This window comes from Ailuropoda melanoleuca, chromosome 15 (assembly GCF_002007445.2).
Source record: "Ailuropoda melanoleuca isolate Jingjing chromosome 15, ASM200744v2, whole genome shotgun sequence".
Taxonomy (NCBI): Eukaryota; Metazoa; Chordata; class Mammalia; order Carnivora; family Ursidae; genus Ailuropoda; species Ailuropoda melanoleuca.
In genome coordinates, this window is record NC_048232.1 from 55,750,190 (window position 1) to 55,765,069 (window position 14,880).

A 14,880-nucleotide genomic window follows, 5' to 3' on the forward strand; every position below is an offset into this window, starting at 1 on the left:
TGTCAAAAGTTGTAAATATTTTCAGTTTTGATAGGTAGCCTGAAACATCCCCCTACTGGAGCCTATTTCATCACACCTTCATCAGCACTGAATATTGTCTTTTTTTCTTTTCTTTTTTCTTTCCCTTTTCCTTTTTCTTTTCTTTCTTTCTTTCTTTCTTTCTTTCTTTCTTTCTTTCTTTCTTTCTTTCTTTCTTTCTTTCTCTTTCTTTCTTTTCTTTCTTTCTTTCTTTCTTTCTTTCTTTCTTTCTTTCTTTCTTTTCTTTCTTTCTTCCCTTCTTTCTTCCCTTCTTCTCTTTCTTTCTTTTTTCCTCTCTTCCTTCTTCTCTTTCTTTCTTTCTACTATTAGATGGAAAAATAAAATGCCATTATTGCTTTGATTTGCAATGCTCTGACCACTTGTAAATCCATGAATATCTTCAAATGTATTTGCTTTCTATATGTTTCTTTTTCTGTTAATTGCCTGTTTCATTTTCCCAGTTTTATTTTATTTTATTTATTTTTTTAAAAAGATTTTATTTATTTATTTATTTATTTGACAGAGAGAGCACAAGTAGGCAGAGAGGCAAGCAGAGGGAGAAGGAGAAGCAGGCTCCCCACTGAGCAGAGAGCCTATGCAGGGCTGCATCCCAGGACCCTGGGATCATGACCTGAGCCAAAGGCAGATGCTTAACCAACTGAGCCACCATGGTGCCCTCATTTTCCCAATTTTATTTCATTTTATTTATTTTATTCTTAAAAATTTTTATGTTATGTCATTTTCGCAATTTTAAATAGGGGTGTTGTCTTTTCCTTATTTCTGTAGTATTCTATCTGTACAGATACGCATCAGCACCATCTTAAGTTTTATAAGAAAATCTCATGGGGATTTTAATTATAATTAGGTGGAATTTACAGGATATAATGGTGAGAATTAATTTTGATAATATTAAATGTTGCTACCTGTGATTCAGAGATTCCTTATTACTCATCTGTGTTTTTATTTTATTTAACACAGTGCCCTAAATATTGTCTGGCATTCTTATTTACTTGAATTGTATGAAGTGATATATGTCCTGGCTCCTGTGTGTGTGTGTGTGTGTGTGTGTGTGTGTGTGTGTGTGCGCGCACATACATGCATGTGCGGGTATTTCTAATTTGAAAAATGCTCCAATTCTTTTGTTGGAAGGGAAAGAGGATGAGAATCTATGAAATTTCACATGTTAGAATTAATGATTTTTTAGGGCCCATAATTTTTCCTACAAAATAAGAATGGGTTAAAAAATAAATCTGGTAAGTATGATAAAATTTATTAGTGTAACAATTTTAACTTTGGCATAATTATAAATTAAAATATGGCTATTCCTTTCCTGTCTATGTTATTTGCAGATGATAGCAAGACCTAGTGACTCAATGTGACTTGTACTACAGAAATGTAATGTTCTGAAATCCCGTTTCTCCTATCCATTACATTTGAGAGTCACAAACTTATGATTAAATTGAATAAATTTGATAAAGCTCTGTGTTTAAAAATTATTTCAACAAACCCTGTCCCATTAGGAAAGCAAGAGTATCATTTTAGCTACGTTTGCACATTTTGAAGCCTCTTTTTGTGGAGTTTTGATGACTATCTGGGGAAATTATTGTAATGGTAATAGCTGTTTCCCAGTTTTTGGTTTTGGGTTTTTTGTTTTTTTGTTTAGTTGGTTGATTTTTTTCATGGAAGGTGAAAGATAATGGCATAAAGAACTTTGAAATGACAACAGGAAGAATTTCCTTAATAATGAAAGGGTAATTCTCCCAGAGGGATTTCAGAGCATCTCTGCTCCTGACAAAAATTTTATAAGTAGGGGCGCCTGGGTGGCTTAGTCATTAAGCATCTGCCTTGAGCTCAGGGCGTGATCCCAGCGTTCTGGGATCGAGCCCCACATCAGGCTCCTGTGCTAGGAGCCTGCTTCTTCCTCTCCCACTCCCCCCGGGCTGTCTCTGTCAAGTAAATAAAAATACAAAATCTTTAAAAAAAAAAAAAAACAGCTTGTAAGTATACGCTTTGGAAGCACAAGTTTTTCTTGGCTAATTTTATTGGGATCCCCTAAAACAAACAATCAGATTAGACAGAAGGAAAAATCTTTTCATATAAACCCTGACAATTTGGGTATATTTGGTAACTGGCCCTTCTTTTTCAAATCACCAACTTTAATAAAGCTGGGATAGTTACAGGATGGGAAATTTTAAAAATAAATAAAAGCTGAATCGTACTAACCTAGAGTCTGGAATGATTTAAAATATTTCCTTTGATATAAGTCCCAAATTCTCTATAAAAGTAAAGTAATAATGCAGAAATAAAACATGGTGTGGCATGTCTAGAACTTTTATAACCAGCCTGACTTTGAAACTGAATGAAATGAGTAAGAGATCAAAGCTTTAAAATGACTTCCATTTTCCTCTCTTTTGAAAAGGCTGGTGCTCTATCGAGATATTAGAACAGTCCACACTTCAAAACAAAATTATATATTCAGTCAATATATAATATTGGTCAACTTATAATGAAGATTCATAGGTACTGTAAAGTAGAATTTCATTCATTTTTGTTTTTACTGTATTTGTCAAACTCGTTTAGAAACAGTTGACAAGGGCTGTGCTGAAAAAAATAGGAGTCAAGCAATTCTGAGTATAATAATAATAAAGTGTATTGTTAAATGAAATGGTATTAAAGCACACACTTCAGCCAAATATGCTGAATCTGCAGGGAAGTTTTACTACTTGTTATGATAGAATGAAACATTATCAAATACCATTCTTTCTCTGGGTATAAAAGTTTTTCTTTTTTAATTTTTATTTTAACATAGCAGATTATATGTTTAAGAGCAAGATCTGGCAATGGGTAATCCCAAAGAAGGCACAATAAAAAATCAAATTGATTTTGCTTTGTAAAATAATCTTGATTTCAATTTCTGGAATAAATTTATCTTCCTATATGTCTTTTCGGGGGGATCGTTTCTAACAGGATTGCATTGTTTGGGCACGTGCAAACTGGAATACTTAATTACCAGTGGAGTGACCAAGTTATGATTCTTGAGTAGGCCTCTTTTCTCATCAACACTGATGAGGTAGCAGAAGGCTGGCTGAAAACAAAGCATAAGCCTACACCCTGCAACCTCTCCCCACCCCCACTCCTGGATGGGATGTGTTGTTCCTCCAAGAAGTTCCTGACTATCTTCATGTTAATGACTTACTAGAGGGTGAACAACCTTGACTTGAAGATGGCAAGGCCTTGGGTATCCTGGGAGTCTTCTTTAACATATGAAAGTACTCTCTTGAAACCTCCCTTTTTCCTTACTTTCCCCCAACCCCATAGTATATAATCAGTCACCCCTCACAACCCGGTGCAGCAGCTCTTTCTGCCCAGGGGTCCTGTCCCCGAGCTTTAATAAACCACCATTTTGCACCAAAGACGTCTCAAGAATTCTTTCTTGGTCGTCGACTCCGGAAGACCCAACTGAACCTCACCCGTATTCCACAATCCCATCAAACACGGTTTCTCAGTCCTGCAGCTGAAATCAGTAACTTGAGTTCCATCTGTAACACCGGCTCTCCTGGTGGCTCTCAAACTTCAGCATGCATCAGAACCAGCTGCAGAGCTTGTTAAACTCAGAAGGTGGGGGCCCTACTGCAGGAATAACTGACTGAGGAGCGGTAGAGCCCCGTGATTTGAATAGCTCACAGCTCTCAGGTGATGCTGATGAAGTAACGTTGAGGACAGCTGATTTGTATAGCTTGCTTGGCTTCTAGAATCTGCTTTTTTTCTCTCTTCAGACCCGAAGCTGCCTGCTTCTGAACCTAATGGTTTGAAGTTTCTTCATATTTCCATCTTCAGGACGAATGGAAACGTAAGCAGGCGGTGTATTGCCAATCCAGTCCTCGGGAAGTCAACACCACGTTCACCACACTTCCAAATGTTGCCGAACGGTTCCTATTTTAAAGGTAATTTTAAAGTTTTTAATTCCTCTCAAGGGTACTAGCCTTCTTCCTTTACAGGCTTCTTAGCGTCTTTTACTTTGTTCCAGGTAACAGCCTTCTAATACATCTCCTGCCTCTTTTCCCCTCTTTTCCGATAGATTTTATAAGTACTACCCAGACAAATTTTCCAATACACTGCTTTCCTGTACCACTCCTTCCTGAGTGATTGAGTGAAATAACATATATGAATGTTTTAAATGTTTGATGTGTCATTTAAATTGTTATTATGCTTACAATTTTGCAATTGTTCCCAATGCCTAGAATATTTCCTAGCTATTGACCTCTAAGCTAGGAAGGTAGCATCCCTCCCCCGACCCGGCCCCAGAGCGTGCCTGCTCCTTACTATTATTTCTCGGATCTCTCCTAGCAGCTCGGATTCTCCACCATCCTCGCGTTGGTGCCAAGGAATTTAGATTATTTACTTGTTGACAGTAGAACTGAGGTTTGGAAATGTGGGTGAAGAACAAACCTCCATATCCTAAATATGAAATTTAAATCTCCCTCCATTTTGCCTTTTGCCTCTCAAATTCTCTTTTATTTTCTAGAGACGGTGGGTCTGTGTTCTCCACCAGACTTCTAAATCATTGTATACCACAATTTTTGCTTCATTAAGTTCACTCTTGAATTTTGTTCCTAATTTGCCTAAGTTCCACTCTTCCCTTAAAGTAGGAATTTTGCACAATCTTCTACCCTATAGACGATGTGGAGTTTTTCTTGAGGCTCCCCGAACTCCTAAAATGTCTCCCCCACAGCTGTGCTATGATCTTCTAGCACAATCCTTCAGAATTTAGCGTTTTAAATGTTTCTTTCTATTCTTTGAATCCAGTAGAGTGAAAATTTGCACCCTCTACAAGTTACAGCTTCTGAAAGTGCTGTGTGTTTACAAATAATGTTTATTGATGATTTTTAAAAGTAGCCTAAGAAAATAAAGCAGCAATGATTCAGCATGTTGTTGAAACACAGAAAGAAAATTTGGCGTTTCTCGTATTTAAAGTTTTCAGTTGTCTCTGTGGTAATTTTGAAATGGAAGAAGTCTAAATGAGAATGGCTTGTGCCAATATCCCTTCATCTCAAGAGAATGAGTTAATATTGTGGTTTGACCATTCCTGATATCAAGCTGTTAATATAAACACAGGCATGATGTCTTATCACAACTTCCTCATGACTTTCTCAGGCTAATGTTGTAGGAATTACAACTTATGAATACATCCTTTGAAATTTCTTGTAATGAAGAGTTTTACTTGAGGTGTGCCTATGATTTCCTATTCTATCTCCTCACTTCTGATTGGGGAACTGCTAATTCTACTTAAATGGTTATGTATCGTTTTTATTTACTGTTTAAGTTCTTAAATATGTATATATCATTAGAACACTAAAAACGCAATACATATTTACTTTTAAATCTGCGAGTAAATTTTAAGATCTTAATGAATTCTGCTTTTCTTTTTCAATTTTGCATCTATCCTTTTTTTTTTCAATTTAGCGTTGACCCCTTCTGTTTTTCATTAGTATTTTCACTATAAAATTTATTTTTGATAATGGTAAGAATGAGGTGATTGCTTAAATGTGGATGATTGTTTTATTACCTTTACCTCATTAAAATGTATTGCAATACAAGAGAAGTAGATTAGAGAGAAATCGTGCAATAATTTAGAGCCTGAGTAAATCGGGCTCTAATAACGTATTTTGAGAGGCATCCATATTGGCAAATGGTTTAAGTAGTTTGATTGACTAATCAAGTTAGTTAAAGAAAGAAGCAAGTTTCAGAGAGTGTTGAATAGTTTTTCTTCATAGTCAAACCCAACTGCAAAGCTACAAAGTACAAACTCAATCTCTGTGGATGTAGCACATTCAGGAATATGTGATTTTTGTGGCATCGTGACCGTATTTAGGGATTTTCTTTTATATGTTAAAGAAGTAAGAAAATCAATTGTTAGCTCGCTCATGCTCTTGTTCTCATGCTAGCTCACTCTCAAGAATTGAGCGTTGTGTGTAAAAAGACTGAAGTTTTGGCACAAACTGACAAGAGTAGTCTGAGTTATTGGCCTGATTTTTATTCTTCCTGAATCTTGAGCGTTGTGAAGGTGTACGTGCCACTCTTCATCAAAGCCGTTAGTCCTGTAAGGAGACTTAGAAAATGACTAAAGTAGTACTGCCAAATTTACCTCACAACCCAGCGTTTTAGAACTTCCTCTTCTCTTAAAGTCAGCCAAAATCAGGGAATTTATAAGGTATTCCACAATTCTGCATTTCCTTAGCTATGAATAGTTTTCATGATTGTTTCAAATGTGTTTGAATATCTGAGTAAACTGTAATAGATCAGTGTTACTTCTTTAACCAGCTATGTCCTCTGAGCACTGTCTGTCCCATTCACCGTGACTGTAACTTCTTGGCAAGAGTTGGTAGGCACTGTATAAAAGGCATGTCCAATTTCACATGTCCAGGGTTCATGGACTAAACTTTGTAGTATCTTTTATATATAGTTCTGACTTAGCCATACCTGGCTTACTAGATTCACTGGCACCTGCAAGGTGATATTGGCTCAAGTTGAAACAAGGTACCAGTGAAACCATTTCCTATTCATCCTTTCTAAGTAATTTCCTACTCCCTACTGTGGTGTTCTGTTTTTTCTTTCTGCGTTGCAGTACTACTTCCTATTGGACAAATTAAAATATAGGGAAGAAAGCCAGAGGAAAATTCTGGAAAAAGGACAGGAAAGAGGAAAAACAGGATTATAGTGCTACAAGACTTTCTTTTTGTCCTTTTTATGAACAAAGAGAAGGAGTTGGAAAATACAGTATCTTTTTGTTTACATAGTCTGAAGTTCTATGATTCTGTGACCTCATACATTGTGAAAGGTGTTCTGAATATTAAAAACCTAGTTTTGAAAACAAATTTATTCAAGCAAAAAGACTGATTGACTCATATATAGTGACCTGTGAATATGAATTTTTTTATTTTCCAGGAAATCTTTAATTCTTAATTTGAAAATTCAAGTAATTTTTGATCTCCTTGAATGAATCCATTCCAGTTAACTCTAAAGTGAATGCATCTGAATATATTGATAGGCTTTATTCATCTTCCTATATTATATACTTTAGTGAACTATAAGGATAAACAGACAATAAATATTCACAATATGCTTGCTTATTTTTCCAAATGAGTTTTATTACAAGAACAGAACTATTAATCTGTTAATACAGAAACTATTTTCCAAGGGATCCATCTAAAAATTTGTATAGAAAAAAAAAAGAATAAATTACTCCTTGACTGGCATAAGGCTTGGCTGAGTAGTTAAATCATGGGAATACAATTTTCTAAACTTCAAGATCTATAAGGCACCCATATGAATCTGATTTCTTGCTTGGGCCCATAATTCTTTACTTCCTACCTTTGTTCCTTCTCCCTCTGTACTAGTGCTTCGGCTATCATGACAAAAATATCATAAGCTGGTGGCTTAAACAATGTACGTAGTTTCTCACAGTACTAGATGTTAGAAGTCCAAGACAGAGATTCTGGCTCATTTGGTTTCTGGTGAAGGCTCTCTCCTGGTTGCAGAGGGCCAGCTTCTCTCTGTGTCCTCACATGGCTCTTCCTTGGGGTATGTTGGAGGTATGGAGAAAGAGAAAGCAAGAGATTTCTGGTGTGTCATCTTATAAGGTCACTAATCTTATTAAATGACCTCATTTAACCTTAATTATTTCCTAAGAGGCACCGTCACTAAAAATAAGCACACTGGTGGTTAGGACTTCAACATATGAATTTTGGGGCTGGGGAGGGGGACATAAATCTTCAGGCTGTAACAACTTCTTTATTTCCCCTTTCCCAGATAATAGGTTTTCCCTTTATGCTCCATGACCACTTAATTTCACTTTGCAGTGATGTGTGGTATGTTTCTTCCTTCCTTTTAGTGTTTCCACAGTTGAATTGCACCGGGCTGCAACTCACACTCTAAACACGCAGGTGTTGCTTTAAATGGCACCTTCAATACTCCTAATATTCTTAGGAGCCTACTGTCACTTTTTTTCCCCCTCTTTTTTTAATGGGATCTCTTTTCTTTCTTTCTTTCTTTCTTTTTTTTTCCCCCTACTCATTTTTCTGTGGTTGGGGAGAGTGGGTGTGGGTGGAAGAATGATGGATGCCTCCTTCCCTCCAAGATGTCCAGGTCCCAACAACATGTGGCTATGTTCTGTTACATGGCAATGAAGAATTAAACTTTGGGTGAAATTAAGGTTGTTCATCATCTGACTTTTAAATTAAGTAGATGTACCTGAATTATCTGACTGGGACCAGGGTAATCACAAGATATGAAGATACCTGCTTCTGGCTTTGTAGATAGAAGGGGCCACGGATGTGTAGGTGACCTCCAGAAGTGGGAAAAGGCAAGGGAATTGATTATCCTTTAATGCCTCCAGAAGGCCCACAGCCCTGTTAAGAACTTCGTGTTAGCCCAGTGAGACTCATTCTAGACTTCAGACTTCTAGATGTGTAGAATAAGTTATTTGGTTATTTTAAGCCAATAAATCTGTGGCTCCTCCCCTCCCCCCCACAGAAGCAATAGGAAATAATGCAATGGGAAACCTAGCAAGCCAATAGAAATAGTTGCTAAAAGATAGAGGCCTGGGGCGCCTGGGTGACGCAGTCGTTGAGCGTCTGCCTTTGGCTCAGGGCGTGATCCCGGCGTTCTGGGATCGAGTCCCACATCGGGCTCCTCTGCTGGGAGCCTGCTTCTTCCTCTCCCACTCCCCCTGCTTGTGTTCCCTCTCTCGCTGGCTGTCTCTCTATCAAATAAATAAATAAAATCTTTAAAAAAATAAAATAAAAGATAGGGGCCTGCCTTACTATGATTCTGGATAGGAGCAGCTTCTTAATCTCTAATTCCTAAACACAGAACTTCCCAGAAACGTCTCTCTCCAGAGCCATATCCCGTCCTTCAAGGTAACCAGTGTTATTTTTAAATCTTGTTCCTGGTTGTTGACTATCCTTGGTGGCCAGTAGATTCCATTTTCTGCTTCCCAGATGCTTCCTGCTGTTTGGTTCAATACAGGACATATATGTAATTACTGCTTTAGTTGAGAATTTCTCATGTGTAGTTTTGGGACTATCCTCATGAGAATAACTTGGGGTGCTCCACACAAGACTTACCGAATCAGTATTTCTGGCTTTGGGACTCTGGCACCAACATATTTAACGAGTATTTCCAATGCTTTTAATATACACTAACATTTGAGATCAGTTGCTCTAATTTAACACCCTGTGTATGAAAAGAGATTTTACAAATTTCTTAGGTGCTAAAATATTATGTTTAATAATAAAATAATTCTACACAGATATGTACTGAGGGGAAAAAAGTGTTTACTTCTAACTTCCAAATGATTGTAAACTAGTAACTACATGTTTCTAAAACTCTTTCCATCAAGCTTATATCTTTACACAATAACTTCCATATAACCTGACCAATAGCAATTTCCCTTTTTTCTCATTTTCAAGAAAGCCAACAATTTTTACATTTGCTTTGGGATTCACTTGCACTTTTTTTTTTTTTAATATGTCATCCCTATATTTCTTCCTTTCTCCTTTGGAGTATAGGCCTCAAAATATGTGAGTATCAATAGTTTTCAATATTTTTTGTGATTAAGAACATACAGTTCCTTAATCTAGGGGACCACAAACTATGGCCCATTGTTTTTTGTAAAGTTTTATTGAAACACAGCCACATTTATTCATTTATGTATTGCCTTTGGCAGTTTTATTGCCATAACTACAGAATCGATTAGTTGTGACAAGGACTTTATAACTACAAAGCCTAAATTATTTATTATCTTGATCTTTACAGAAAAAGTTTACCATACCCTGCATTAGCCTGCTATCAATTTCTCTCTTTTAAATTTATTTCCTGTCTAATTTTTTACATCCAAATCTGTGATATGTTTTGTCTTTTTGGATACTGGGGATGACTGTATTTTATATTTTGAAAATTCTAGTATTGCAAGGTGGGTCAGCAAAATAAAGCTTGATTTTGATAGTAAAGAATTTTTGACTCTGCTATTCAGAGGCTGTGTGAGGTTCAAATTCACTGAACATTAATTTTCATCTATCACTCATTAAATGAGTTAATGCATGGAAACTGTTTAGCACCTTGCCTTTGCACATGGTTTACCTTCGTGACTTTGTAAAATTATCATTTGCTAAGTAGAAACCTTGGGTGTTGGATAGTGGTTTAACAAAAAGATCATAGGGAATTCAAATAGAGTTTATTACTTACAGGTCTTGGAGGAGGTACATGGCATGCCTTGAGGGGCCACATGAGGAGGTCAAGGAGGGTGCAGTCAGAGTATAGCAGGACCTGGGACTAAGGCCTTCATTAGAGTTTGGGTAGAGAGGGTGCTTTGGGGTTCCTGGGCTAAGGCTGGATTGGTCATTTCAAACCAAATAGAGTTGGGTTTTGATAAGCTTTATGGGAATTCTATTTAAAGGGCATTCAAAGGGACCCCCGGCAGGTGGAGGAAACTGTATCACATGGGTTATTGGAGAATCCATACCAAGAACTTCCATTTACTTTTGGCTCTGTAGGGTGCTTTCTAGGGCATGTGCTCTAAGGAGGGACTAGTGTCCATTCAAGACCCCTGCAGGTCACCTGGCCACACAAAATAGGGTCGAGTCAGCAATAGAGTAGTTTAGCTAAACCCTTAATGTTTACTTTCACTATTTTGAATAACGTGTTAAAGTGAAAATAAAGTGCATAATATTGTGACAAGCCTATTTTTAAAATAATAGTTGTTGGGGGTTTTTTTGGTTTTTTTTTTTTTTTTTGGTTTTAGTATTTACCTTGGCATCCATGTATATGCTATGTATCTTCTGTATTTCAAATATATTAATATCTTAGGCCCTGATGTCAGTTCTACTAGATGCTGTGAACTTATACAAATTAGTAACTTCTGAGTCCTATTTTCCTAATTTATAGGATAGGAATCTTCTAGAAAGAACATAACAGGGTTTTATTGTCTATAAAGAATAGATAGCAGTTAGTACAACATTTTATAATTAATAGTTATAAGTGATCAATAATTGGTCATTGTAACCATTGTAAGAATTTTTTATTAAACAAATATTTATTGAAGTCTATTATTGGCAAGACTGAACTACTGGCCAGAAATTGTATATCAAAAGAAACCGATACAGTCTTTAGCCTCAATGAGATCACAGTCCAGTAAGGCACATGTATGTGTAAATAGTTGCCATGTTGTGAAAAGTGCTATTTATAGTAAAGGCAATTGAGAGTCCTAGTTGAGGTCCACTAGATGAAAAAGTTAATTATACTTGTTTTGGAGATGGTCAGGGGAGGTTTACAGAGGAGATGAACTCACTCTGAGTCTTAAGTATAAGTAAAGGCTTATGCTAATTGGATATCTAGGAAAAGAACAATTTAAGTTGGGGCGATCATATGCACAAAGTATGAAAAGAGAACAAAATACTAAAGGAAAGGTAAGACCTTTAGGCTGGCTGCAGTGTAACAGTTTGGGGAGATTTGGGAAGCGAGGCTAGAGATACGACTGAGGGCAGCTTATGGAAAATTAAGAGAAACAGGAGTTTAGATTTTTGTCCTGTAAGTAATGAGGTATATTTATTTTTATAACTGATTTTTACATTGTAGTGTTTTTAAAAGGAATCTTGGAATCCTGTTGGAATTTCTCATGATAATTATAACAGCTGCAATTATGTTCTTGGTATTCTACCGATTCAATCTGAAACTTTACAACACTTCTTATAAATAAGCATTATTTTCCTCTTTGAAACTGAGGCTTGGCTAAACTAAGGGTTCAAAGTAACACGATTTAATGAAAAAGTAAGGACACATGGTAAGATTATTCATATTCAACTTGCTATTTTCATTGCTACATGTTGTGCTTTTTCTAAGAATATTATGTCTTCAGTTTATAGGGTAGAAAAGAGAAGAGACAGGGAAAATCAGGACAGAGAGAGCTGTTGAGAAGGTATTACAATGTCCTAAAAAAGGAAGTCTTCTCCCTTCCCCCTTCTCCTTCTTTTGCTGCCTGCTACTTCCTTCCTGACAGTACGGCAGCCGAAAGTATGGGGCAAGGAAGGAGGGTGGTAGAGAGAGGAAGAATCAGTCCAAAGTTGAGGATCCCCATGGAGGCCTGAGATGGAAGGCCTGGAAAAAGAGGACGTGGGGCCAGGTGGGACTGCAGAGGTAGCCACAGGAAGAGATGGTTTATGTACTGGGAGATGGGTAGCAACAGACAAATAAGTAAATTGGGTAAATGAATAAATATATTGAGTCAAGTTTCTCAGCTGGAGGATATATAATAACATTATAGGTGTGGGGAGGACTTCAAAGAATCTTCAGATGTTAGACAGTAATATGAAGCGGCAGTGTGAACCCATAGATTTAATTATATAGATGTAATACATATTTTTCCTAGTTCTGAGAGGACCTAGAAATGATGACATCTAGAAGCAGTGAGGGCCCCAAGTGCCCAGAGCTTTCTTTCTAAATATCCTCCTTCATTAAAAGAGAAATAACTGATCCCGGGGAGAGCAGGGAAGGTACAGGATGTGCCTTAAACATCCTGTGCAAAAAAGTCCTCAAATGAGAAAGCTGTCCCAAAAGGACAAAATGTAACCAGTCTCAAGGGACTCCCAATGGACAAATAGTGTGGCTTGGGTATCAAAATAATGATAGCAATAAGTTACCACCCATTTAATAAAATAAAATCTAATATATGCTAATACACGTTAATCAAGCAATTAAGTAAATAACAGAAATAAGAAAGCTATTCCTCAGAGTTTCAGTAAATGTTAGAAGCAGAGCATCACCATTTGACAGCCATCAGATGAAGGTGATTCAGTAGGGAATTGCCCACAAATGCTGAGGTTAGTAGGTAGAGTTTGAGGAATTGCTATAATCTTGGAATCCCTCCCCACCAAATACGAATTACCAGAGGAAAAAAATGTGAACTTAAGAGGTAGAAAGCTGCCAGACACCACCAAAATTAGTGACCAGGTCATCAAAATTGATATCCCTAGTGTTGGGACAGGTTGACATTGTGTGAATCCTGATGTGACGCAACACAAAGAGCATAACATCATTTCTGTGGTTTTCTTGCTAAAATGCGTGCTCTGAGTCAGATCATGAGAACTCTTTAGATGAATCCAGGCTAAAAACCATCCTACGTACTGTAAGGCCTGTTTTCTTCAAAACGGTATGAACATGGAAGGGGCGGGGGGAAAAACAAAAACAAATACAAAAAAAACACCACCGGAATTGTTCCAGGTTGAAGGAGTCTATAATACATGATAATTCAATGTAAGCATATTTCTAAGATACCGAACTAGAAAGAGAAATGAGACCTTGTGAGGTATTTTGACTACTTATGGGCAAAATGGCACCCCATAACTTAATGACACAAAGTAATAGACATTGTAGTAGATCTCATGGTTTTTTAGGTCAGGAATTTGACCTAAACTTACTTGAACATTTGTTCTGTGCAGTGTGGTATTAAACATTGGCAGGTGGGCAGGTGTGGAGAGCCCACATTTCTGAAGACTTGGAAGGGATGGTTGGGAGTCTGGGCTCAGCTGGGGCTGTCAGAGGGATTGCTTACCTGTGGCCACTCCAGCTTAGTGATCTTAGGGAATCAGACTTCTTGTATTACAACTCGGTTTCATGTGTCATATTGGTAAGCAATCATTAATGTCAGCCCAGATTTAAGAGGAGAGCCATTTGATACCACATCTCAATGGAGAAATAGCAAAGTTATTGCAGCCATCTTTGATCTAGGGTGGTATGGTCATTATGCAGATATATGTTCTAGTTTTAGAAAATATACACTGGAGTGTTTGGTGTATTTGGGGAAAATGGGGTATCACATCAGCTTGTTCTCAAAAGGTTCTAAAAATTAAGAGGTATAGTGTATATTTATATACATATATATACACATTGTGCACGTGTATACCCATATATGTATATATTTATACGGAGAGACAGGCAGGGATGCAATGCGGCAAAAGTCATAAAATGTTAGTTATTCAGGTTGAAAGTGTTATGGGAGTTTTGGCTACTTTTCTATGTGCTTGGAATTTAAAATATGGAACCTTTAAAAGAAAGGGGGAAAATGATGGGAATCTGAAGTAAAGCAGCTGCAGTGGGCACAAGGAGAATGAGTTGATAAGACTCTACCAATTTAATGTCCATTTAGCCACTAGAGATGGGATGTTTAGAACACTGTCATAAGCACAGAAGTTCCTTTGGCTGCTCATTTACAGAGAGAAGCAAACAAGCAAAACTTAACCAGCAGTGCTGTAGCTCTAACATTCTGCTTTGTCCTTTAATGATCACCCTGGAAAACAAACCATTAGCCAAGTTCAGTTTTACAAAGCATTGAGGCCATTTAAGCAGTCAGATTTACTTAGATGCATGTTGGATTTCTTAGTTCAGAACAAAATCTGTGGCTCTTCTTTATCTGATGGAAAATTATTCTACATAAGCATATTCCAAATGGATAAAGAGACTAAGTGTGAGTAATGTGGTTTATTTTGTGCATAGTACATACTTTCACTAGAGAAGGAATTCTTCCATAATAAAATTGTATCTTACTGAAGTGGAAGTAAAGAATGCTTTAGGATTAAACAAATCTTATTTATTGTATCAAATGCTGTGTAAAATGAGGGTGGTGGACTCTATGAACTACTCAAATGTCAAAAGGAAAAAGGTTTTAGAGCAAGGAAATTGAGAACAGTGTTTTAAAGAAGTACGAATATATGAATAAGTGAAAAATATATGTGGTATGAATGTTACCTCACAATATTTTGAAACCTTAAAAAAGGAAATAGTCCAATAATTTCCAGTATCTGTGCCCAG

General features: G+C 36.9%; 1 protein-coding gene across 3 annotated transcripts in view; it reads left to right on the top strand.

The window, feature by feature from the left end:
- Window positions 1-14,880, top strand: part of TMTC2 (transmembrane O-mannosyltransferase targeting cadherins 2) — a 674,893-nt gene that overhangs the window by 571,609 nt on the left and 88,404 nt on the right. For all 3 annotated transcript variants that reach the window (XR_004620732.1, XR_004620733.1, XR_004620731.1), the window contains exon 14: window positions 3,795-3,962. The gene's annotated coding sequence lies outside the window, so the exon portion shown is untranslated. The remainder of the gene's footprint in view (window positions 1-3,794; window positions 3,963-14,880) is intronic.